Source organism: Aphelocoma coerulescens, chromosome 17 (assembly GCF_041296385.1).
Source record: "Aphelocoma coerulescens isolate FSJ_1873_10779 chromosome 17, UR_Acoe_1.0, whole genome shotgun sequence".
In the NCBI taxonomy this organism is placed as follows: Eukaryota; Metazoa; Chordata; class Aves; order Passeriformes; family Corvidae; genus Aphelocoma; species Aphelocoma coerulescens.
Window position 1 is genome coordinate 3935176 of NC_091030.1, and position 22984 is coordinate 3958159.

A 22984-nucleotide genomic window follows, 5' to 3' on the forward strand; every position below is an offset into this window, starting at 1 on the left:
TCCCTCAGATCCTTAAAGAATGATGGGTGACTCTGCAGGTGGGAAGGCCCAATTAATTCTTAGATGAAGGATGGTTATTTTAAGGATATTATATGGAGTGCCTGCACAATATTATAGATTACCTGCAAGAGAAAATGCACAATTTTGAAGGCTCAGTTCCGGTTTAGATCAGATCCTGGTTTAGATCAGAGTTCCTATGTGTTGATATCATGGGAGGAACCCTCACAGCCAGCCTTGTCTTGCATTTAAGGTCCAAAAACATTTCAAAAGGAGGGTTAGCCTGCCATGGATACTTTGTCTTAACTGCGTGCAGTCTCTGGATTCTGCACTGAATTATAACATGGGCTCAGGTGTCACAGGACATTATGGGAAGTTTAATTTTGGGAAGAAGGATGGGCTGTTCAGAGTGACTGTGGGCGGTAGGTTTTCTCTGCTGGAGAAAGAGCAGAATTATTGACTTCCAGCTTCTAGAAATGGAGTCTAGATTTATTACAACAAATTTTCTTAATTTTACCTGGATTGCTGAGCTGTTCACAGCAGGGGTGAAGTGGTGCCAATCTTTTGGCCATAGGTGATCCTATCATCCCTCTATCTTGCAATGGATAGTGGTGTCTTTTTTGGGATATAATAGTGTGGCTGTCTCCTGATGGTAAAGAAATTACATTTCATTCTCTTGAGCCTAACCAGATCAAGCCTCTGTGACTGTTTTGCACAGCAAAACATTTAAATGCTCCTTTCCAGGCCCTTCACTGATCTCTTTCTCCCTTTTATAAAGCAGTGCTAATTTGAAGGCATTTTAAAGCACGCAAGGAAGAAAACTGCAGGAGGAAGTTTGAGGGTGATGGGGCCTCCAGTGAGGGTGAGGAGGAGGAAAAGGAATCTTGATAATGCTGCCCTTCCAGGGATTCTGCCATTAACTGATGCATTATTTTTCTAAGCTCATTAAATAACCCTTAGAACTGTGAAAAGGTCAAAAGACAGGGGAAGGAGCTGAAGCTGCCTGTGGATATTTGTTGTACAGCAATTTCCTGACCAAGCTGAAGAAGGAAGAGGGGGATGGAAGAGTCAAGAAAGGAGGGGAGTGGAAAAGAACTGCTGTTTTTTCTGTTGATCTTTTTGTGTAAATAAATGCATGTCCTCAGACTTTTCCCTTACAGTAGTCATCTATCCCATTCCCATTGTAACTCATCTGTAGTAGCTGCTCTCTGGTGAAGCCACAAGCTGTTGTTTACAGCAAACAATAAATTGTAATCATCTCTGGATCAGATTAGATGGGGGGTTGATGTCTTTGGCCATCTCTGAACGTCTGGGGCAGGAATTATAAGTCTTTTATTGTTCTTGCACTAGGAAGCCCAGAATCTCATTAGAAACACCACACGCAGGAAGGTCTGAGGTATGAAGATCATTTGCCACTTTTTAGTGGGTTTGTACTTTAAACCAAATTCCAGGACACACGGGTAGGTCTCTGGAAGTCATAAACTTTCTAAAGAGGTAGGGAGAAAGAAGTACAGAGGAACAAGGTTTTCAACTCCACTGATGCTGTGGGAACCTGGGACACAAGGAACATCTTTGCCTGCTCACAGATCTGTCCCTGCAGATCTGCAGGTACTGCACTCAAATTCACTTGAACAAAGAAAATGTCTCCTTTTAACTGGTTGTTCTTTCTCAACGGAAGAAAGAGAAGATGCTTGTTTTTCTTTCCTTTTTTGCTTTTGCTTTGCATTGCAAGGTGAGTTTTCAAACTGAACTAACAGAAAAAAATTAAGATTAACGTTGCCTATCAAATAAGAATCATGAAGTTCTCCCCTTCGCAGAGCAATGGATGATATCCTTGGTACTTTTTATGATGCTAATATGGCACCAAGGTGAAATGTGAACCTGGAACATCATGTAAGCAAGAATTTATGATGGATCTGTGAGCAAAGAACATTATTTGGGTCCACTACTCAAGGAAACTCCTCAAAAAAACCCCAAATCCTTTCATGTTTTTGTATAATTCACTGAGGCTCATCCAGTGAACCAGTGCCCCAAACACAGAACCTGCTACGGGATTTGATGCAATGTTTCCCCCTTCTTCAAAAAGAAATTACTCAAAAATTCTGCACAAATGAGAGTCCAAGAAAATGGATTATATATTAATAAATATATAGTGTTGTGACATTTAAAAATTTTGGGTTTTTCCAGAATGAATTAATATAAAGTACAAATTTCTGCCCTTTACCTTTAGAAAGTTGCAAGAATGTGTTTTTATTTATCTCAATGCAGAAATTGTGTGAAAGCCTCATTTGTATGGGTCAGAAAGGGAACGAGATTGTTTTCTAAATTCAAGGCTGTTCCCATATAGGACTAGATTTTAGTAACTGGTGTTCTAGTGCATTAGAGTGAATCCACAATGCTGCTGATGGGGTCTGTGTGCAATCAGTTCTCCTATCTGGATGTCACAGCACTCTATTTTGCCTTTCTTTTAGGCTTGTTGATCTTGTTACTCTGCTGAGTGTGCATCAGCGTAGCAGTTGGACTCTGCAAATGCAAATCCCACTGAGTAATTTCACTCAGCTCCATGAAGCACATTTGTCTTTGGCAGCCCAGGAGTCAGAGCTGTTTTGATGTTGTCAGTGTCCAGTGCAGATTTGGTCTTTGCCATGTCTTAGTCCTGGACTGGGGAAACACAGGCAAACATTCCATGTTTCTGAAGGTCTGTGGGCAGGTCCTGGCCTGTAGGATGGGGGCCAAGACCTTCCAGGGTTATTTTTCCAAGCCACGTGCACAGCAAGTGCCAATGGAGACAGCACAGAGAAGCTTGATTGCTTGACCCTAGCAGGGAATTGGTTCTGTCCATCCATTTCTGTCCACAGAAATCCCAGGGAGTGGTTAACCTCAATTTATCCACCATAATTTCATGCAGCAGATTCTGTCAGGAGTTTTAAGAACACAGAGCAGGGAAGGGATGCTCAGTGTTTACAAAAGGATTGAGATTGAGGTCAGTGGGATTAGGGTGTTCATCCTTGCTGGGCACAGTTACAAATCCCAGCTGGCACTGCTTGTCTGAGTTCACAAAGAACAGGAGAGCGATGTCTCAGTGTTAGGATGTGGACTCCCCCACGCAGCAGAGTGTGAGGGCACAAGCAGCACATCTGTAAAGCGGGGGAAGTGTTTGGCAGGCATTTCCCTTGGGATTAGCACTTGAGCAGAGTGGTGTGTGGAGCCAGAGTAACACATCTCTATTTACTGAGCAGATTTCCGTGTTCGGTTGTGTGAGCGAGTAAGTACAAGAGCGAGAGGAGCTTTTCCGCAATTGGAACCGTTTCTTTGTCGGTGCTACAACTCCTCCATTTAATTCCACAAATCTGCTGTAATCAGAGGGGCTTCACCCATCAGCTCAACAGAGAGCAAGCACAGGAGGGAGGAAGTATCTCTCTCTTTCCAGCTTTCTGTGTTCTCAGGCATTGCATCAAAGTGGCACGGAGCCTCCTGGGAAGGGGATTTGCTATCACTCACATCAGTCCCAGCCACATTATGTTTATGGATATGATAGACTGAATACTAAAATTACCATTTGCACAAATGATCCCACAATTCCTTCAGGCCTACCATGTCCCTTTAATAGTCCAATCTTTCAATAATGAAGTGGAGATCAGTCAGGACTCCCTGAAAATCCCATCTTTTTCTTTCATTTCTCTCTTTTTTTTTTCTTCTCCTCCTTTTTTGGGGGCCTTTTTATTGCACACATTATTTTCATCCTTTCTCTGAGCCGGATCCATTTACCAAGTGGTTTTAAGGGAGATCAAGAATGAGATTCTCAATATTCTGTTAATACCCCAGAAGTAGCAATGTGGCAGGCAATTCATTGCTGCTTGGGGCAGTGAGTTATGCAGAATTCAGAAGTTTGGGAACTACACACAGGGAAGAGGGATGCTATTCATGAAGCCTCAGAAACAAATATAGTGCAGGAATGATACCTCAGAAAGCAGGGTCTCCTTCCTTAATGCTATTCATTGCATGCCCTGCTGCATCTCCTTTCCATGATACTTCCTGAAGTTAATATCCACGGAAAAAACAGTTGCCTGATAGTGCTAAATCCAAGAAATTATTAATTACATGGATCAAATGAAGGTCTGGACTGAGATCTAAGCAAAGACAAGGCGTGTTCCACCCACCTAATTTTGTTTTTAGAATGGTTCTACTAGAGTTTTATTCACCTGTTTCTCAGGAAAATAAAAATTGTCTCCCCGAGAATCAAAATGACTTTTTGTGAGGTGAGTTTTTAAAGACTCAGCTATGGTTAAAGGGTGTAAGGGAGAACTAGTAGGAGTGGGATGTGCAAAGCAGGTTTGAAGATTGTTAGATTGGTCTGACAAAGAATTCAGTTGGCATGGACGGACACTGAAATCATGGCTATGGTCCTGACATGAGACATGGTCTGGAGAGGGAATGGGAATGGGAATCCTGCTGACAGTAACAGAAATTCCTGTCAATCATATTTAGCAAATAGTCTGGGGAATTGGGAGCAATAAAGAGATTGTGCCCTAGGAAGGAATGGTGCCGTGTATGATGTATCCTTGCTTGGACTGCAGCCTACAGGGCCTGAGCCACAGGCTGAGGTGCTGCCAATCCATAAAGCTCTATGAAAACCATAAAGCTCCATAAAAGGAGCTTTAGGAAAAATATTTGGAAAAAATTCATTGCGTAAAGGGTCATCAAGCACTGGAACAGGCTGCCCAGGGCTGTGGTGGAGTCACCATGCAGGGAGGGATTTCAAAGATGTGTAAATGTAGCATTGGCAACATGGTTTAGTGGTGGCCCTTGCAGCGCTGGAGGAATGGTTGGACTTGATGGTCTCAGAAGTCTTTTTCAGCCTAAATGTTGCTGTGATTCTAAGTCAGGGAACTGGACTCTTACTAGGGTTTGATGGAGCTGTACCAGCATATATGAATGGAAAACCTGGATCTGGCTTTTTCACTTTGCATTCATGCATTTGTTGATTTTTGTATCTCAACATTTCATTCTGTCCTCCCACTTACCCATTTTTCTCCTTCACTCTCCTTCTGTTGCCTGCAGTGCTTTTCTCTGTCTCTCTCTTCTTCTAAAATCTTCCTTCCTATTTTATTTGACACCCATCTTTCTTTTATCCCTTTTCTCTTTGCCTCCCTTCACATTAGTACGCTATTACTGCTTTCAACCAAAACATGGAGATGGTCCTGCTGAGGGGACCTGATGCCCGGGACATAAAACCCATTCAGGAATATGGTCAAAGCCATGAGATTTCAGGGTGAACACAGTCCCATTCGACCCCTAAACATCGAAGTGTTGTGCTCAGGGACAGTTTTCTGCATGGAAGGCAGTTTGCTGATTTTTGTGGGAGGCTCTGTGAAGTACCTGAAGAAGCAGCTGCAGAAACTTCAGCAGTCTCTGGGTGGAAGATTCCACTCTTAACTTGGAAAGCCCCCATCTCCTGCCTGCATGTCCAATGGTGAGAAGCTGCCGATGTATTTTTTGTTAATTATTTCCCCTGTTGCATTTGCTCTGTTTTCTTGATTATATTAACACAGCTCTTCTTGCTGCCTGTGCTCAGCTGCCTCTTTCTCATTTGTGCTGTTTGATGGGTTGTGGTAATCTGTGTGCACCCAGCCTGCTGTGCTCTGGGATTTACTGATGGAGCTCCTTGTATGCAGAGGCTGTTGGCAATAAAAGGATAATGAAAAGAAAAACCTCCTTGACCCTGGCCAAGCAGCAGAAATCTCAGCTTTGGACAGTGGTAGCTCCACCCTCCTCCATAGGATGGGCAGGAAAGAGCCCATAGAAGAAGAGGAGAGTGGAAAGAGGGGGAAGTAGGGACTTGGGGTGTAGAGGAGCTCCAGTGACTGCAGAAATGAGAGTAGTTTGTGCAGAGGGGCTGCTGAGAGCAGCCACCAGGGGCTGAGGCACATCACCTTCTCCTGGGCAGCACCATAAGTGCTGGGAAATTGTGCAACAAACCCAAATTAAATTTGAGTGCCTAAAGCAAAGCACTTAAATCCATGCTTAATGGCCCAGTTCCCAGAAGAGTGCAGTCCACGGACTCAAAAGGCTCACTCTGACACATGACTGTGGCCTTGAGTGTACTTCTGTGTGTTTTAGGATGAGTTACTGCCATGGTTTAACCACAGCCTGCAAATCAGCCCCACACACTCACTCACTCTCCCTTGGCTGGATGGGGGAGAGAATTGGAAGGTAAAAGTAAGATAAGTTGTGGGTTGAGATAATGACAGCTTGAAAGGCAAAGAAAAAGTCACAGATACAAGCAAAGCAGGGGCAACTCGTGCCACATTCTCCTGGCAGTGCCAGGTGCTCAGCAGGGCCCTGCACAAAGACATCCCAAAGGACAGGGGAGGTGCTCTGCTGCCCTATGTAACTTGGCAGCACTCCACACCACCCAAGAACTGCCCTGAGTCGGTGTTTGTAATCCTTCTGCAGGGTTTCACAGGAGCAGAAGGAACAGGGCTGAGCTGAAAGGGATTAGCAGGAGCAATTCCAGGCAGGGATCTCACTCAAAGATGTTCCTTGCATTGGTTAGGACACACCAGTCTATGGCTTTTAGAGTCTGTGATACAAAGGCAATTATCAATGACCTAGTCCAGACCAAGAGAACTGCTGAGTCTGTCACCTTTTACTCATGTTTGGAGAGCCAGAAGTTTTCTTAAACAACTTGTTCCCCATTGTTTGACTGTTATTAACTTGAGCAGTTTGCTGTTGGAAGCTAAAGGTGTTTTTTACAAGGTTTCACAGGACCAGGTCAATTGCAGTGAAATGTTTGATGAAGAATAGTTAAATCGTTTTGACTTCATTTTGGTAATGACGAAATACTTTGTTTTGAGAACAGAAAAACACTTGATTTTCACATTTTTCTCCAACCTAATTTGTGTGGCTCGTATATTCGACATTAATTTAAAATCGTTTGTAATGCCATAGCATGCCAAGCATTATGGCATTTTGATGTCTCCGTGTGATTTTTTCTTTTAACACAATTTCTCTCCTGTTGCAAGGTTTGAGAACTTAGGCCGCTGCTTCCGATTCAGAAGAGGAATTTCCTGTGAAAATGGAAGTTCACTTTATTAACTACAACTGCTACCCCAGCAGCTCATTCTTTCCCTTCTCAAAATACCCACCATCCTTCTTCCCTCTGTCTTTAGCACTTCTTCCCCATTCTTCTTTTCTCCTTCCTATCCTTACACTCAGTAAAAATCTCCTGTGCTTCAAAGGAATACTGAAGGTGTAGCTATAAACCAAATGTAGTAGGAAGAGAAAAAATGGGGCTATGGGAACCTCAGGGTTAGATTTTGTTCCAGTGCTGGACCCTTTGAATCCTGAATGCTGTTTCTGGGGGCAGCAGAAGCTTTGTGAGAGGGTGTTACTGTAAACAAAACCTTTCTCTTAATGAAATACAGATTTCACAGGGACATTGCATTTTGCAGGGTTGTCTTTTGGAAGTCAAAAGGGAGAAAAATCTTAATACTTCAATCCATTCATTCCTGGGACTGCTAAATGTTGGTGGAGACAACACGTGGAAAACTTCTCTGGCTGTGTAGCTAAAAAGGACTGCAACAAATTTGTCCCCCAAATAAATTGTTTACACTTTGTCCTCTCAAATACATTAGCTAGCTATTTGAGAACAGTGGAACTCAAATACAAACAAACACATGTAAACACATGTAAATATATGTATACACACACGCACTGTGTATTTATTCAAACCGTGAATTCTGTTTGTTGGCTACCAGTGAATTCATTACTTGCACAGATGCAGCTGGGAGCCTTCTAACCTGGCACAGCCCAGGATCTTTCCTCTAGCAGAGCCCACCTTTGCCTGCAACCTGGGAGATGATCATGTATTATAAAATTCATACCACTCAGGCCCATCCCATTCCCTGGCTCCAGACCCTTCCATCCTGGTGAAAGGGCCAAACACCTTTGCTCGTGTGAAACCCATCCCAAAGACCTTGTGAGTGTCTCCTATCCTTCACTGGCAGCCAGGCGGCCGCGCTCCATTTCCCGCAGAATTTCAGCTGCTCGGGTATTTATCAGGAGCATCTGTTAAACAATCTGGAGGGGAACAGTGCTGGTGCCATCAGTGCAGGGGTGAGGAGGGAGCTCCTCAGCAGCACTGAGAGCAGAGGAGATGAGGCTGTGCCTGCTGTTTCGGGGGGTGTCGTGACCTTGACTTCTCGTTGATGAGCGATGCCGAGTGTCTTGGAGCAGAACTGATGGGGATAATGTTCCTCTGAATGGATGTGTTCTGGTCACTGGGACTGGAGAGGAATGGAGAGGATGGATCATTAGAGAGACACAAACAATTAGAGCCTCAGTGCTGAGTTCTTACAGAGGTACAGGCCATGAGTAGTGAAGAAACAACATGCAGGAGTGTCTATCCCGTTTCCCCTAAAGGTCATCTTTCATTTGAAGCCTTTTTTGCCCTCCCTGACCCACTGTTGGTACTTTTGGGGTCCACAGAGGGTGAGTGATAGTGTGCATAAGAACCTGAAATCCAGGAAGATGACTGGGTGACGCTCATGGAATATAAATCCCTTTGCAAATAGAACAGCTCAGCTGGACCTGCAAGGCTCCAGACATTCCCTTGCCCTAACCCTACATGTAATATTTACACCCACAACCTCTATGACCTTCCCATATTTCCAGTAGCTTCCTGCAAAATCAACATCAAACTTCCAGTGCCTCTGGTTTTGTGTTCAGCCTGGTGCACTCTGCAAGGTCTTGTGTACGAATCCTCTTTGCCCAACCACCACTGCACAAAAATACTTGGCAGAGCAGATCCCTTTCTTAACTCCAAACCAGCCCTGATGGGATCATTCATTCCCTACTAATGGCTGCCTAGTATCCAGAGCCCCCCAACAACAGCCCCACTTCCTTTCTGAAAAGGAACTGGTTTCTAACAACAGTCCAAGTTTTGCCTATGACGTATTTTTTCTCTTTCCTTTTGGTTTCCGCATCTGCACACTTCTAGAGTCCTAATTCATTTCTTTAATGGCCCTTCAGCTGTTATATTTTTGCTTGTCAGGGTGCTTTTTAATTTAGCCCCCCCCCTTATAAATGTATAAAACATTTAATGAAGAAATAATGATATTTTCTCATGTCACTGCCTATCTTTCCTGTCATATTTGATGTGTTTGTAATGTGGGCAGACATATTATTTATGACCAGGGAAATTAAATATTATTTCACTTTTTTTTTTTTCCCTAACGCAATCTGTGTCATCTTCCAGTTCCCAATTTTTTTCCATTAAAGTTATTGTCTTTGCAGTTCCACGCAACCGTTTGCTGTTGGTTTTGCAACAGCGCTGCCAGAAGATGCAGAAAAACATAATGGGGAAAAGAAATGGCATAATTTGCAGGAGATACTTTTCTCTTCTCATTTAAATGAAGACAGTTTATTCCTGGGTGTCAAAAACATCAAGCGCAACAGAAATATGGAAATTGGTAATTTCTTGCACTAGGAATACTTCCAAAGCTTTGGAGATTGTCTGATTCTAGCAGCTACTAAAGATGTGTCCAAGCCAAACTTCCAGCACAAAATAACTTCAAACCTCAGAAGCTTGAAATCTGGGCCTGAATTTTTTAAGTCTTTGGCCCCAAATGCTTCTGTCGTCTGCTGCCAGAACGTCCTCAAAACTGGGACAGGAATCACAATCCCTAACATATTCCTTAATCATTTGGATGCAATACAGACAAAACGGAGCTGAACAAGGTGATCATGTGCTGTCTGACACAGCCTTTCGTGTTTAGCTCTGCTTGTGCATTTTCCAGTCCTTCCATAACACATAACATGGGATGAGCGCATGGGGCAGGGCCCTTTGTGCTCCCAGAATCTGCTCCAGCCATAACAGACTCCTCAGAGGCTCCTGGGTGGGATTTTCCTGACTCAGAAGAGGTGGGATTAGCTCTCCATTCTGAACTCATCCCGTTTGGTTTTCTTTAACCAAAGAAAGATGAGCTCCTCTAGAGCTGATTCATCTCTTCCCTTTTCACTGGTCACTTCTTTTATTATGGGTGGAATTGCCTGTTGTCGGTGATGATTCCTCCATGGACTACAGCAAGCCTAGACAACTCCTTGAGTCTTGTCTATCAGCTTTAATTTGTACAGACTAAATGGGGGATAGATCCCATCCAGTCTTTCCGTCTGTCCCATTCCGTTTTCAGCCCCAACAGCTCCAGTAGCAGTCTCCTGTAGGAATCAGAGGTGAAGGCCAGCATCCTCAAATGCTGGTGGAATAAAGAGCATCCTGACTCATCTTACACGGAATGTTCTTTCCCCAAAGCTTGTGTCTTTTCACACTTTTTCCCAGTTGCTCTTCATGGCGCCTGTGTATTTTGCAGAGGAATTCTTTCCCTGCTTCCTCTGCGGTGTCATGGTTTTGTTTCGCAGTTCCTACTCCTTGTATCCAAGTCAAACCCAAAGACCCTTCCATCACCTTTCTTCTCCTTTTCCTTTTTTTTCCTCCCTAAACATCTCAGCAAGGCTGCCTGTTAATCTCTTCTTTTGCAAAGATTAGAAACGTGGCTTTTCTATGACCTTTCTGAACAATCAGGAACTTGGAGTCCCCAAGACAGTCGCCATTATCTCATCTTTTGGGCTGTTAACAATGATTAAGCAGGACAAAGGATGTGCTCAGAGCTATGGAGTTTCAATCCGTCCTCAGGGAGTACCTGGAAATAAAAGCAAGCAGAGGGGGAAAGCTCCAGCAAAAAGAAAGGTTCGACCTTTAGAAAACATCCTTGGTTGGTGCTTTCTCACCTTTTCAAATATACATAAGAAAAGTTTGCAATAATAGGCCTGTAGGTGCAGACACTACCTGTGCACTAAGTCCCCGGAGGGCTGCCCCCACAGCATGTGCCTCTGGACTGAGGACTCAGGACTTGGGAAAACCAGGTCACAATCAGAAATGCAATTTTAAACTGTTATTTTTGCTTATGATCTATCTCACTGTCTGTCCATCCGTGTGCTACAATCTTTACAAGTTTTTCCCCGGGTTTTGATTACCTCCATACAGCAGCTCCAAGCAAGGGATGACTGATACTTCCACCACTCCCAATCCATCTCACAACAGAGCTGGGGCTCTTCAAGGTGCAATTGCTTTACCAGCTCCTATTTCCAGCAGTTTCTCATCTGCAGCTCGCCTTTCCCAGGGATAAACAGCACCAGGCAGGGCCAGGTGAGTGAGCAGCAGGTGAGTTACCAGGAGCAGGGAAGCTTTCCCATCCAGCCCAAGGATTCATAGTGCTGTGGTTTGGTTTTGTGGACTCAAAACTCTTGCAGTGCATGTACAAGAACCTTGTGTGACATGCTGCTGTCATCTCACAGATGGCAAACAACTGACCAAACAAACCAAGAATTGATTTGGAATATGCTGTTACCCTTCCTTGTCCACAGAACAGGGGAGGAAACTGAAAGGCAGACACATCTCTTGAGAAGACCATGGCCATGGTTAGACCATGGTCTAACCCAGATGAGATGGCAGAGGGATGTGTATAAAGTGAGCTGGTTCATACACACATTCATACTTAGGTATCTAACGGGATGTCCATGGAGACACAGAGGAAGGGAGATTTGGAATCACAGGGCACTTTGGAAGGGACTTCAAAGATCATCTTGTTCCACCCCCTGCCATGGGCAGGAATACCTTCCACTATCCCAGGCTGGTCCACCCTGGCCTTGGACACTTCCAGGGATGGGGCAGCCACAGCTTCTCTGGGCAGCCTGTGCCAGGGCCTCCCCACCCTCACAGAATGAAAGTTCCCAATATCCACAACTTGTCTATGCCTTCTCCAACAACTCTTTTTCTGCCTCTTCAGAGAATCTCCGCCAAGTGGCTGCAAGGGAAGCAAAGGCAAGGAGCGGGGTCATTAACAGAAAGTTTAGAAGAGAGGAATAAAAGATTTTTTTTAAATGGGCTACAGTGTGAAGAATGGCTTTTGTGAACAATTCAGTCATTTATAATTATTTCGTTGGCATTGTATGAATTATACATTCGAGACTATAATGGAGTAATATCTCATCTCCTTTCCCCCTCAGCAGGCACTGAATGAATGCCCAGGTGAGCTGCACTTGGACCAGCACCATTCTCTAGGAGAGTCACTGTTCACCTCTCACTGCTCTCCTGAATTTCTGTTCAGTAAGCGCGTGTTGATCTTTTACCAATCTTTTCTGGATGTTAAAATTAATGTGTATTTAGAAAATAGGTTTCATCTTTTAATATTTTTTTTTTCTTATTTTTCTTTTCCTATGGAAAAATAAAAGAGTAGAGGGGTGGAGAAGCATGGAAAAAAAAGCTGGAGCTAAGCAATATGGTTTTGCAGTTTATCCAAGAGCTAAGGGATAAGAGTGGACACAGCCTCTGTTACAGTAGCTCAGCTGATGGGTGGGAAAATGCTAAACTGACTTAACATTTTTTTGAGTGGTTTTGTACTTGCATAGTTGCCTGTAAAAATATTGGCTCACAGTCGTGATGTAAATGGAACATGCCCGTCCAAAACTGCTGTTTCAATTCAGAGAGCTCTGACTTTTCCCCCAGAAGGAGAAGGGTCGACTCAAACACACTAAGAGGGTTAATAAAAGTATTCATGCTGCAAGAGATTGGAGGAGCTGTGAACTCTGGTTTAAGAGGCAGGTAGTGAGGTGTTTACTTAGCAGACTATCAGGGTACATCAGAAACTAACAGTAGCCATAAACCTCAATGGATTAACTTCCATCCATTTTGATTTCCAGCTGTATTACACCTTGGCTGTGTCACTGCCAAAATAAGAGGTCCTAAACAGAATAGCAATTATCTCAATATCATTGATTCAGTGGGCACTTTTTTCAATTTTCTCTGTTATGTGTCGATTCCTGCACATCTTCCCTGCTCCCAGATTTCTCTCCCTCTTCCATGGAAGGGTATTTCTTTCTCCCAGTTGACCTGTTAGGGAGATGGAGCCCTGGAGCACTCCAGATTTTGGGAACAGAGGTCTCTGATGCAGGGTATGTAAGAAAGAACATCCTGTCTTAAAAAGAAAACTCCACAATGTACCATTAGGAATTGCTAGAATTGTAATTTCTAGGTAGAATTGTATTTTCCCCTGAGAATGTCACTGAGCCTGACTCTCAGTCATGCCATCCTCTTTCTTGGAGCAAGAAAAAGACGGATAGAGAAGGAAAACAGAGCAGGAGCCTTAATCCAGTTTTGTGATCCTTGAACCCCAGGGCTTTAAAGATGCCTGACATCTGCATTTGAAGAGGTCATTCCACTCAACCTTTGTTTCTTAAGAACATCGCATTTACACAGCGTTCCTGAGCACCTCCACACAGAAGCTGATAAAAGACTGGCAGCAACACAGAGATTATTTTGTTTGAATTTGAGGTTTTCCAATAAATACACCTAGACCCTGTCCTTTCAAAAGTCAAAGGGTTAAAACTTTCCATCAAGGCAAGGTATTCCCCAAGCAATCTGCATCGAGGGCTCTCTGAAGCACAAGAACATTGTTGACCCAGACATCACTAAGTTCTTTGCTTCTGAAAAGTTCTGGCTGCTGATAAACCTTTGTCCTTTTCTTTGATTAGCTTTACTCTGGCTGTAAATCCTATTTTGTTTTGTGCTGGGGTCTAGCCAAGGAAGTATTTCTATTAACCTGGAGCAGCTGGAGAGTAGCTGGCTCTGACTGTCAGGGGATTGCAGCCCGAGTATCCTGTAACACTAATGTTTTTCACTGTTGAAGCCCCAGTCTAAAAAGAAGGAGATCCATGTTCCCTCTGTGGTTATTTTGCTACCCTGGAAGCTGGCAGAACTGTGTGGGCAGGATGTCATTAGCTTAAAGATGGCAGCCATTAGGATTTCCATCTAAAATCTGCTCCCCTCACAGACTCCATGTCTGCCGTCTTTGCTGAGAGCTTTAATTTATCCATTCATAGAGTGGGAACATACTCCTGCTACTTTCATTACCCAATTGGCTTTAATTAAAAAAAATCTGTAACGCCTTCTGTCTTGGAGGGCTTTGAGTTTGGTATCCTGATGCCAGGAGCCATTGGAAGAGAAGGGGAAATGAAGAAGTGGAAAATGAGAAGGGGATGGCAGTCAGCTGTGAGAGCAGCAAGTCCCATGCCGGGAGCAGGGATGGGCTGCACCAGTGTGCAACACCCTCATTCACATTCCTGTGGAGCCACCTGTGAGTACCTGGATCTTCCCATCTCTTCAGCCTGAAGGGGGAAAGAGAGCCTACTTTTACTCCCTGGTGCTTTCCGCTCAGTTACAGCATTTATTCTAAGCCTTCCTGCCCCGAGGCTCTGGAGCCTTGCTAAGTTCACTACCCTCATTACCAGAGCATCACAGAAAAAAAAAAAATCTCTCTGCCTGTGTCTTTTGCCCAGGGTCTGTGACATCCCTCCATATCTCACCGGTATAAAATGAGCACCAAGTAGGCACAGGAAATGTTAAAACCCCTTGTCCCCAAAGGCAAACTCTGTAGTGACTAATCCCTGGGAGAATCTGGGATTTTAAAATTGGTGTATTTTCTCCTTTCTCTTATCTCTACTCCCTCTGAGCCTTTTGCCATGTATTTACCGTCCCTTTTCCCCTTTCCCTGTGCCACCTCCCCACTCTGCATAGCCACTGCCCTCAGCCAGCAGCACTTTATCTGCTTCCAATGTAGCGTGTCCTAGAAAGAATTATAGCATTGCCTTTCTCTCGACAGCCAGTCATCTCTCAGTAACATACAATAAGCTGTACTTGGGCCAAAGGAAATGGGTTTAGCCTGGCGGGTAATTAATTTTTTCAGGGTTCAGTTTCCCACACTGAAATTGGTCTCCGTCTGATCAATTAGAAGAACATTTCGCAAACGAAACTGATTATGAATCATGGGTTTCAGCTCAGCTGTGGAAAACCTGATACATGGCTATTGGAGCAAAAAGTAGAGGGAACCTTCAGCCCATTTATCCCAGCTACTGCTCAGGAGTGAAAGCAACACACAAACACACGCCCCACTCACTCCTTCAAGGAGGAGAAGATGATGGGACTCCACCAGTTCACAGCATAATTCTGAAAATGGTCCTCAAATCTCCTGAGAGTTGTCTCCCTGGACATAGGAATTTATCCACTGGCTGAACACTGTCCTGGGACCACCCCTCTGAGCACTGGCATAGCTTAACTCTGGTAGATTCTGTTTCTTTTGGCTTCCAGACACCCAAATAAAAAATGGAAAAGCTTTTGGATGAGGAACATCCCAAGACGTCTTTAATTCAGATGTAATGGCTTTGAACAAGGAAAGGAATGATCTCAGACATATGAGGTCTCTGTATCACAGCAAGCCTCTCCTTTCCATTTTCCTCTGCTGATAATAGTTGCAGAAATGATGGCAGTTGAAATTTAACTTTTAAGAGAGTGACATTTCCATTTCAGCCCTGAGCAAGCCTCCAGGATCCAGCTCCCAGTGGGAGCAGTTACCCACTGTCCCACGTCAAAAAGGAGAACATTCTCCATCCCCTCTACCCTTCTGTCTGCCCCATGTGCCCCCCAGCACCGAGCAGAACCATTAGTTCAGTTTTTCCTGTGTCTTTAAACCATGCCCAACACTTTAAAGGAAATAAATAACGTCAAGTGTTCAAATGAAATTTTGCTGAGAACCCTCTTTTTCTCCTGAAAAAGTCATGACACTAAACTTTCCAGTCATCTCAAGCCTTGAATAGTTTTTCATTTGTGTCAGATTAACCAAGTTAAAATTCCCTCTCACGAACTCGGCATTTAGAGGTATTATGCCAGAAGTAGCTTAATAACTTTCACTTCAAAAATAGAGAAAAGAAAAAAAGAGGGGGAAGAAAGGCATTTCTTGGCACCATGCAGAGTAAACAAAGAAATGCAATTTCACAAAGCAGGACCTGCTAAAGGGGACATGCTGCAGACAGAGGGGGGGACTGAGGCTGGACTTTGCGGTGAAACAAGGCTGCATATGAAAAATTCATCATCTAATATCCCAGGCAGCAATCCTGTCTGTTTTTATACACCAAACTGGGTCAAGCCCAGTTAGTGCCTGGGCAGAACACTCTCTAGAAAAACTACATTAGTAAAAACAGGTGCCACAGAAAGTGGTTCTCAGAGGGCAAGTGTGTACACAGTTCCTATAGTTTATAGATAGATAGATAGATGTGATGAAAATGTTACTATTTTATACAGCTTCTTTTTTGTCTGTCTCATTGACATAGATCTTTCATAGATGGAGAAATGCATTTGCAGAAATAGTCTTAATTTGGAGTTGGAATATGTAATGCATTTGCTATCTCATAGACTGACTTTACTCACGCTGGAGAAGTGGATTTGGAAGAGAGAAAAGGGAGGCTTGTGATGCTTAAAAGCTTCTGCAGGAATAAACTCTACACACCTGAGGTCACACCCGGGACAGCTTTGCCACCAGCATGGTTTATTCCTAATGAAGGAAGTCTGGTTGTGCCAAGGAAATTGAGGTGTTGATTGTGGCTTTTAGTATAAAATATAATATTTCTGTACACCCTCAAACTGTGGAGCAAGACCTGGAACATAAAGAAAGACAAACCCAACTATTATCCTGATAGACTCAAGTGCAAAGAAAAGAAGGGCTGTTGCTCCTGTGGTAACCCCTGTTAAGGAATGTTTAAAGATGGAATTTCTGCACTGAACAGTCTCAGCTAAAATAGTATCCTAGCTCCAGGCTTCTCGAGATGTTGCTTTTAAGATGCAATGGAAAACTGATGCCCTGACCTCTTGTGGTCACTAAACACACAGAGCCAGATTTCCCAAGCATATGATTGTTTTCAACACACTCTCCTTCCGAAATTTTTATTTGCTTTACTGAATACTCTTCTCTCCAGTGCTCCCTTCACAATTTCACCAGGGCAGGGACTTACTCAGCATTCCCAATTCTTTTGTGGAAGGCACAGAGTGATGTGGTTGGAGGTGTCCAGCCCCAACAAATCCCAGAACCCACTGCAATGGGCCACAAACAATGAAATAATATTGGAATGTGATCTGCTGTCCTGCATAGCTGCTTCCAAGCATTCCTTGGGAGCAGCGCTGCCTTTTGGGGCACGTAAAATGATCCTTGAATGCAATCTGACAATCAAAGTGCAGAAGTAACAACAAGATAGTTCAGAATAAGAAGATGCAGGCTGACTGTAAGAATGTATTTTTGTCACTGCCTTGAAATGTTTCAGGACGTTTTCAGCAGAGAAACCATTCTTGAAGAGCTGACAAAAGGAGTAGGGTGAAGGATCTTTTGCATGGGTGTCGGCAGTCTAAATTAAGCGAGATTTGCGTTTCCAATATATCTTATGGTTACTGTCTGTGTCTAGTGAGTTTTGCTGTAAAGAAATGATGGGTTTTGAGCCAACCATCTGGCGTGACCACATGGGAAACCAGACTTTGATTCACACCTCTGCAGGCAAGAGTCAGATGCTGGGAACATTGAGGACCTGACTGCAGGGCTTGAAAAACATCATTCTTTTCACTCTATCTTTGGCCAGAGATGATGGGGACCTACAGATACAAATGCAGCCCAGTGAGATGACCATTGAAATTTCAGAAGAGGCTGAAAGCTTTGAGGGTGAATAGCTTATGTTGCTAGGGGAGAATTAAAAGCAGTCAGAGAGAAAATACAATAAATATAATACAAATCAGTTGTTAATGTGTTTGATCTGCTGCCTTTTGGGTTGGCTTCTGGGTCTTTTGTGAAGGAGAAATCCCCGGTGTGCGATGCAGTTTTGTTCATTCCATAAAGCTGCAGGAATAACTTCCTTGTATGAAGACACAAGCAGAGGGAAGCAGGATGCTTCTCAGTGGGTGATTAATTAGCAATGTTTTCTCTTGTAAAACCAAAAGCTTGGTATGGACTATGACCACAATAAAGTGGGCACAGCCTGAGCTTCCTTCTTCCTCCTCTCATAAAGCCTCCTCTCTCATGGCCATCATCAGAATCTGTGATTCCTGTCTCGTACGCCCCATGACCTCGGATTCAGAGAGAGGATGGGATAATTCCCAAGGTATTTGAGTAAGATGCTTGTCTGGATGAGACTGCTGAAGGACTCAGCTAATGCTGCTTGGGTTAAGAGGATGTTGATAACTGAAAATCCAGTCCAGCAGTTTATAGGCTTCAAATCGGGCAACTGTGAGACAGAGTGAGTGAGGCTGTCACTGTGGGTCCAGCCAGTGAATCCGCTTCCTGCTGTGTGCCCAAACCAAGCCAATGGCATTCCCCTTCTGGAAGGCTGGATCAGGGAGAGAGTGATAGTGCTGGAGCTCTGTGGTCATAAAGGTCCATGCTGCTACTGGGAGGTCACCCCAGGATGAGGTGCAAACGCTGTAAAATGAGGGAGGAAGAGACCATTTCCTACCATCATGCATTATGCACAAACAGTAAACAGATGCCCTCAGAATGTTTTTGTCTGAGATGGGGAATAAAGCAAAAATAGTCAGCAAGACAGAAGCAGAAGCCTGTCTCTCCTTTAACAATCTGCACTCAACCATGTTCAAAATAGCCACTTTGCAACAATTATCTCAGAGGGAAATTAGTGTGGAGTGCAGAAAATAAGGGCAGAGCTGTAACAAAGGCAGGAGAGTTGAGACAGGATGTTGTTTTTGTTCAGTTCTCCTCCTGAAGCCAGTCCAGGTTGGTTTTGCCTCAAGCTGGACGTACTTTGGGAGCTGCTTTAAGACCTGAATGTTTTTTAATTAGCAGAGTGGCGAGGCAGGGGCTTGGTGGTGGCACACAGAGGCTGTCAGAGCAGGGCTTTAACCGGCATTTCCTTCCCTGCTTCTGGACTTGGGCTGTGTTCCTAGGGAATTCCTCTCCAGGAGGCAAAGTCTGCTCTGTGGCCTAATGGGTTACTGAGGAAAATTCCAAACCTTTTTTATCCTTCTTTGAACAAGGAAAGGAAAACAATTGAAAGGAAAACAAAATGCCCAGAGGGACAAGGAGTTTTCCTACAAATTCTGTTTCCACGAGATATTTCAAGATATCCTTGGCATACTTGACTTCTAATATCAAAGGACTATTTAAGTTAGAAGGTGGAACAAGGTATATGGACTGTTTGGTACTGATTAGAAATTCTGAAGAAGCAACTGAGGTAGGGACTAACTCATGGTATGATTTTATTTACTGCTGATTCTGTGGTGAAGGTGACAGAGAGTAGAGAGAGGAAACACGAAAGAAGCTCTTTTTGTTTGCCACAACATTGATGTGGCATCCTCATCATCTTGTGACATGATGCAGGGACAAACAAGATGAGGCTGGGATTTTAGTCCATTAATGCCCCTCACATTCCTGGTGAATCCCCACCAGCTTCGTAGGCACTCACACAGTCAGGACTGCCGCCTGATCAGGTCACTGGGGTGATATTTCAAGCAAGAATAGAATAATTTTGAGAATGGTTTATCTCCTTTCCAGCCTGCGGTCAGGTAACATCCCTGTGGCAACCATTTCAGTTGTCTATGTGGAAAAGCAATGTGCAGAAAGTAATTTAATGTAATGGATTGTTTAGCTTTCTTTTAATTAAATGTAGCAGCTGGAAACGAGGAGAAGACAGCTCTGTATCACCAAGCAGGTCTCTAATTGCAGGCATCCTCCACAGACCCTACTTAGTGAGCTGCACTTTCAGCCCAAGTCGAAAACCCAATACTATTGAATACCCCAAAACCTTATGATTTTTTCTACCTTTCATGAAATATTTCAATGGGTTGATTTGTTTCCTTTTGCTATTTCTCTCTCTCCCCAAAACTCAAACTGCTGATGATAAATATGTGTCAAAGCAGCTCAACCAGCTCCAGAAATCATCTCCCAGAGGAGCCCAGCAGCCACACAAGGGAGCATAGTGCTGAAGTTCCTTGGGAAGCTGTCCTTTTCAAATGACTGACTGAAGAGCTCCAACTGTTTATTCCCACCAAACGATTCTGGCTTTTTGAAGATGACTGAACACATTGCTGGGCCTTTCAGCTGAGCTCCTTTCAAGTGAGAACAGAAGGCTGCTTGTCAAGTGTATCAATACAATTGTGACTCCCATGGTCATTGCCGGTGTGATGTTGTCAGGCACATTCCTGGGAGCAATAGTGACTTCAAAGCAAGACCATTTAAATGGCATTGTTTGCTCCATAATTTTGAAATGGATGGCTTTGGGAAGTACATCAGCTGGAAGAACTGGGGGTTTTTCAGTGTAAAAAGGTCAACATTCCCCTGGTTTACAAGGGCAGGGTAACCAGGGTGTTAAAAGTGCTTATTTTCCAGGGAGAAGCCCAGAGTGACAGCTCAGATGGAAATACCCACATGGCAGATGACTAAAGGCAGGTGACATAAACCCACCCCGTGCCTTGCTCTACTCATTTCCTATTTACCAGTCACACTCCCTTCTTTCCTCCTCATTTCAGAAGGGTTTTGTGTGTAAACAGAGATGGGATAACTTTTGTGAGGTTTCCCTCAAAAAGCTCGGTACAAGGAGGTCAGTGTAGGAAAGATGTGTTCTCCTGGCTTGCCCCTCACCCTGCCTGATTGCCCAGTGCCTGAGGCCATGGGCAAGAAGCCCAGTAGGTCACATTAGAGCCCACCTGAGTCTAGGTCAAAGTCTCTGTTCCTGGAGAACAGCTTGCACTCCTCCTCCTGCTTGGATCCCCACGAATTTCCTGCTGGCTGTGCACAGGGCTAAAGACAGGTTTGGAAGCAACATCTGTACTCGATGGGAAGCTGGGCCAAGACTGAGAGTTTGCCAAGCAGCCCTTTGTCTGTGGTGCATAAATCTACACCTCTTGCAAAGGGAGAAGAGCAAGGAAGGCAAGGCGGTGCCAACTTGCAGATTTGTAAAAGAGGCTTTTAAGCTCTCTAGGGGGGTAACGTGCAACTGCTAAATATACTTCAGGAGAAATACAGCCAGATCATTTCTTTCCTCAGCCTCACTACAACTCTTTATGTTTTTCCTCTTGAGAAGGGATAGCAATGCAGCATCAGCAGGGAAAAGGCTGGAAGGAACAGTGGGTTTGGTCTATTTGCTGTTAACTCCACCATGTGCCTCATCAAGGGTTTTTCCAGTTCTCCTGTCTCGATCCGTAGGGAAAAAGAATTGAGAGAGAAAGATGTGGAAAAGGAAAAATGAAGGGTTTCTCTGCGTGCAGGGGAAGATATTTTGACAAAATGGGTGATGGTGACTAAGAAAAGGGGAGAAGAGGCAAGTGTTAAATGAGTTTGTGTTCCTGGCTGCTGAGTAGCCCCAGGAGGTTCCCAGCAAGGCTGCCGCTTTTTTATTGGAGTTTTGTGCCGGAGTTATAAACCCTTTAAATGAGCCTAGATCATTAGGGAAGCTTGGCTGATCACTGATGAAAAAATATAACAATTAAAACAAAGGGCTGGAAAAGGGAAGCAGAGGGAGAAGGAGCTGGGGGTGAGCAGTTTTAATACTTAATAACAAATACTAATAATGGTGCTGAGTTGGGGACTAATTAAAAGTTTCTAAAAAGAGAGAGGAAGAGAGTGGGATTAATCTGGAGTGTTTTGTCTGGCAGCTTCTGTGAGTGCCCGAAAAGCTGCCCTGGCAAGGAGGACGGGACAGAACACTGGGAGCCAAGCAAAGCTCTGGAGAGAGACGAGTCTGAGCCATGGTGGAGCCCAGCTCCACCTGCTCTTCTGAGCTCTGTGTTTTGGTGTCTGCCCCATATTTCAGGACTACCAATGGGCATTCTCCCACATGGAGCAAAGGGACTGGGGAAGAGCAGCAAAGGAGGGAGTTTGAAGGGTGGAGAGAGCAAAATTCTTCTGTGAAAAAGGGATTGTTTTGGGCAAAGAGACCTGGGTGGCAGCAGCATGGATCTGAGAATTGTGCATGTAGTGACACCCATAGCCATGGCAGGAGCCAAGGAAACAGGACCCAGGAAGGACCACAGGTGGCAACAACTCAGGGAGCCACTGCCATATAGTTTTCCAGGGGAAAGAGCATTCAGAGGAAGAATTGCTGTACGCTTTCCCTCTTGCTCTGCTGCTCTCAGCTGCTGTCAGGACACAATGGCAAATGAGATGGGTTTCCTTGGCTGCTCCTCTACCACTCCTTCTATCTGTGCTCTGTCTGAGTGCACCTTTCCCCCCACAGAGATAAATGCTCTCAAAAGCAGCAGTCTCACAGGTCTGCCTCCAGCTGTGCCTCCAGCTGTGTCCTGAGGTCTGGGGGTGGTAAAGGCTGAAATAACCAAAGCACCAAATATTGTCTTTCCCTCACCAGTTCAGCAGTTCTGAGGGACAGTTCAGCCTGGAGAAACATCTTTTGTGGGTAATTTCAGCTAAACTCCTGTAGGCACCACCACTGCCATTTCCAATGCTTCATCCTTGTGGATAAAGGACCTGGCTGTGGGGAATGCCAGCCTCAGACACCAAGTTCCTGCCAGCAAGAGCTCCTTTTACTTTCTCATATGTGCAGCAGACTCTAAGTTTTAATTATTATTGCTTTTTGCTGCTCTTTGTCTTAATTAAGTCTGACTTGCTGACTATTTCAAGGGAGATGATGTCTGGGTAACGCCTTCCTGCCTTGAGTTTTGGATTTTGGAAGGAGAGATATGAAGCCCTTCGTCACTGGATCTGCTGGGCAGCAGAAATGCAATGTCATAGGGACTGGAGGTGCAGTGGGACTAGGCAAAAGCTCAACTAAAATGGGACAATCCACCTGGAATGAGCACAGAGCAAGAAAGCCATGTGTGCCTGGCAGGTAGAAGAGATTTCCCAGAAAATTCCTCTGTATTAGTCTATCTGGCATCTGACTTAGAATCATAGAATCATTAAGGTTGGAAAACACCTGTAAGATCATTGAGTCCAACTGTTAACATCACCACATCCCAAGGTGCCACATCCACATGCCTTTTAAACTCTTCCAGGGATGGTGATCCCATCACCTGGACAGCCCCTTCCAATGCCTGACAATCCCTTCAGTGAAGAAATTCCTCCTGATGCCCACCCTGAGCCTCCCCTGGCCC

At 44.3% G+C, this 22984-nt stretch overlaps 1 long non-coding RNA gene across 8 annotated transcripts in view; it reads left to right on the forward strand.

Annotated features, from left to right (window-relative positions):
- The window catches only part of LOC138119750 (uncharacterized), a 32199-nt gene that overhangs the window by 3481 nt on the left and 5734 nt on the right, over window positions 1-22984 (forward strand). For 2 of the 8 annotated variants that reach the window (XR_011155608.1, XR_011155601.1), the window contains exons 2-3: window positions 11042-11203; window positions 12064-12622. This is a non-coding gene — a long non-coding RNA (uncharacterized lncRNA). The other 6 variants (XR_011155606.1, XR_011155605.1, XR_011155604.1 and 3 more) reach the window with 6 other exon arrangements.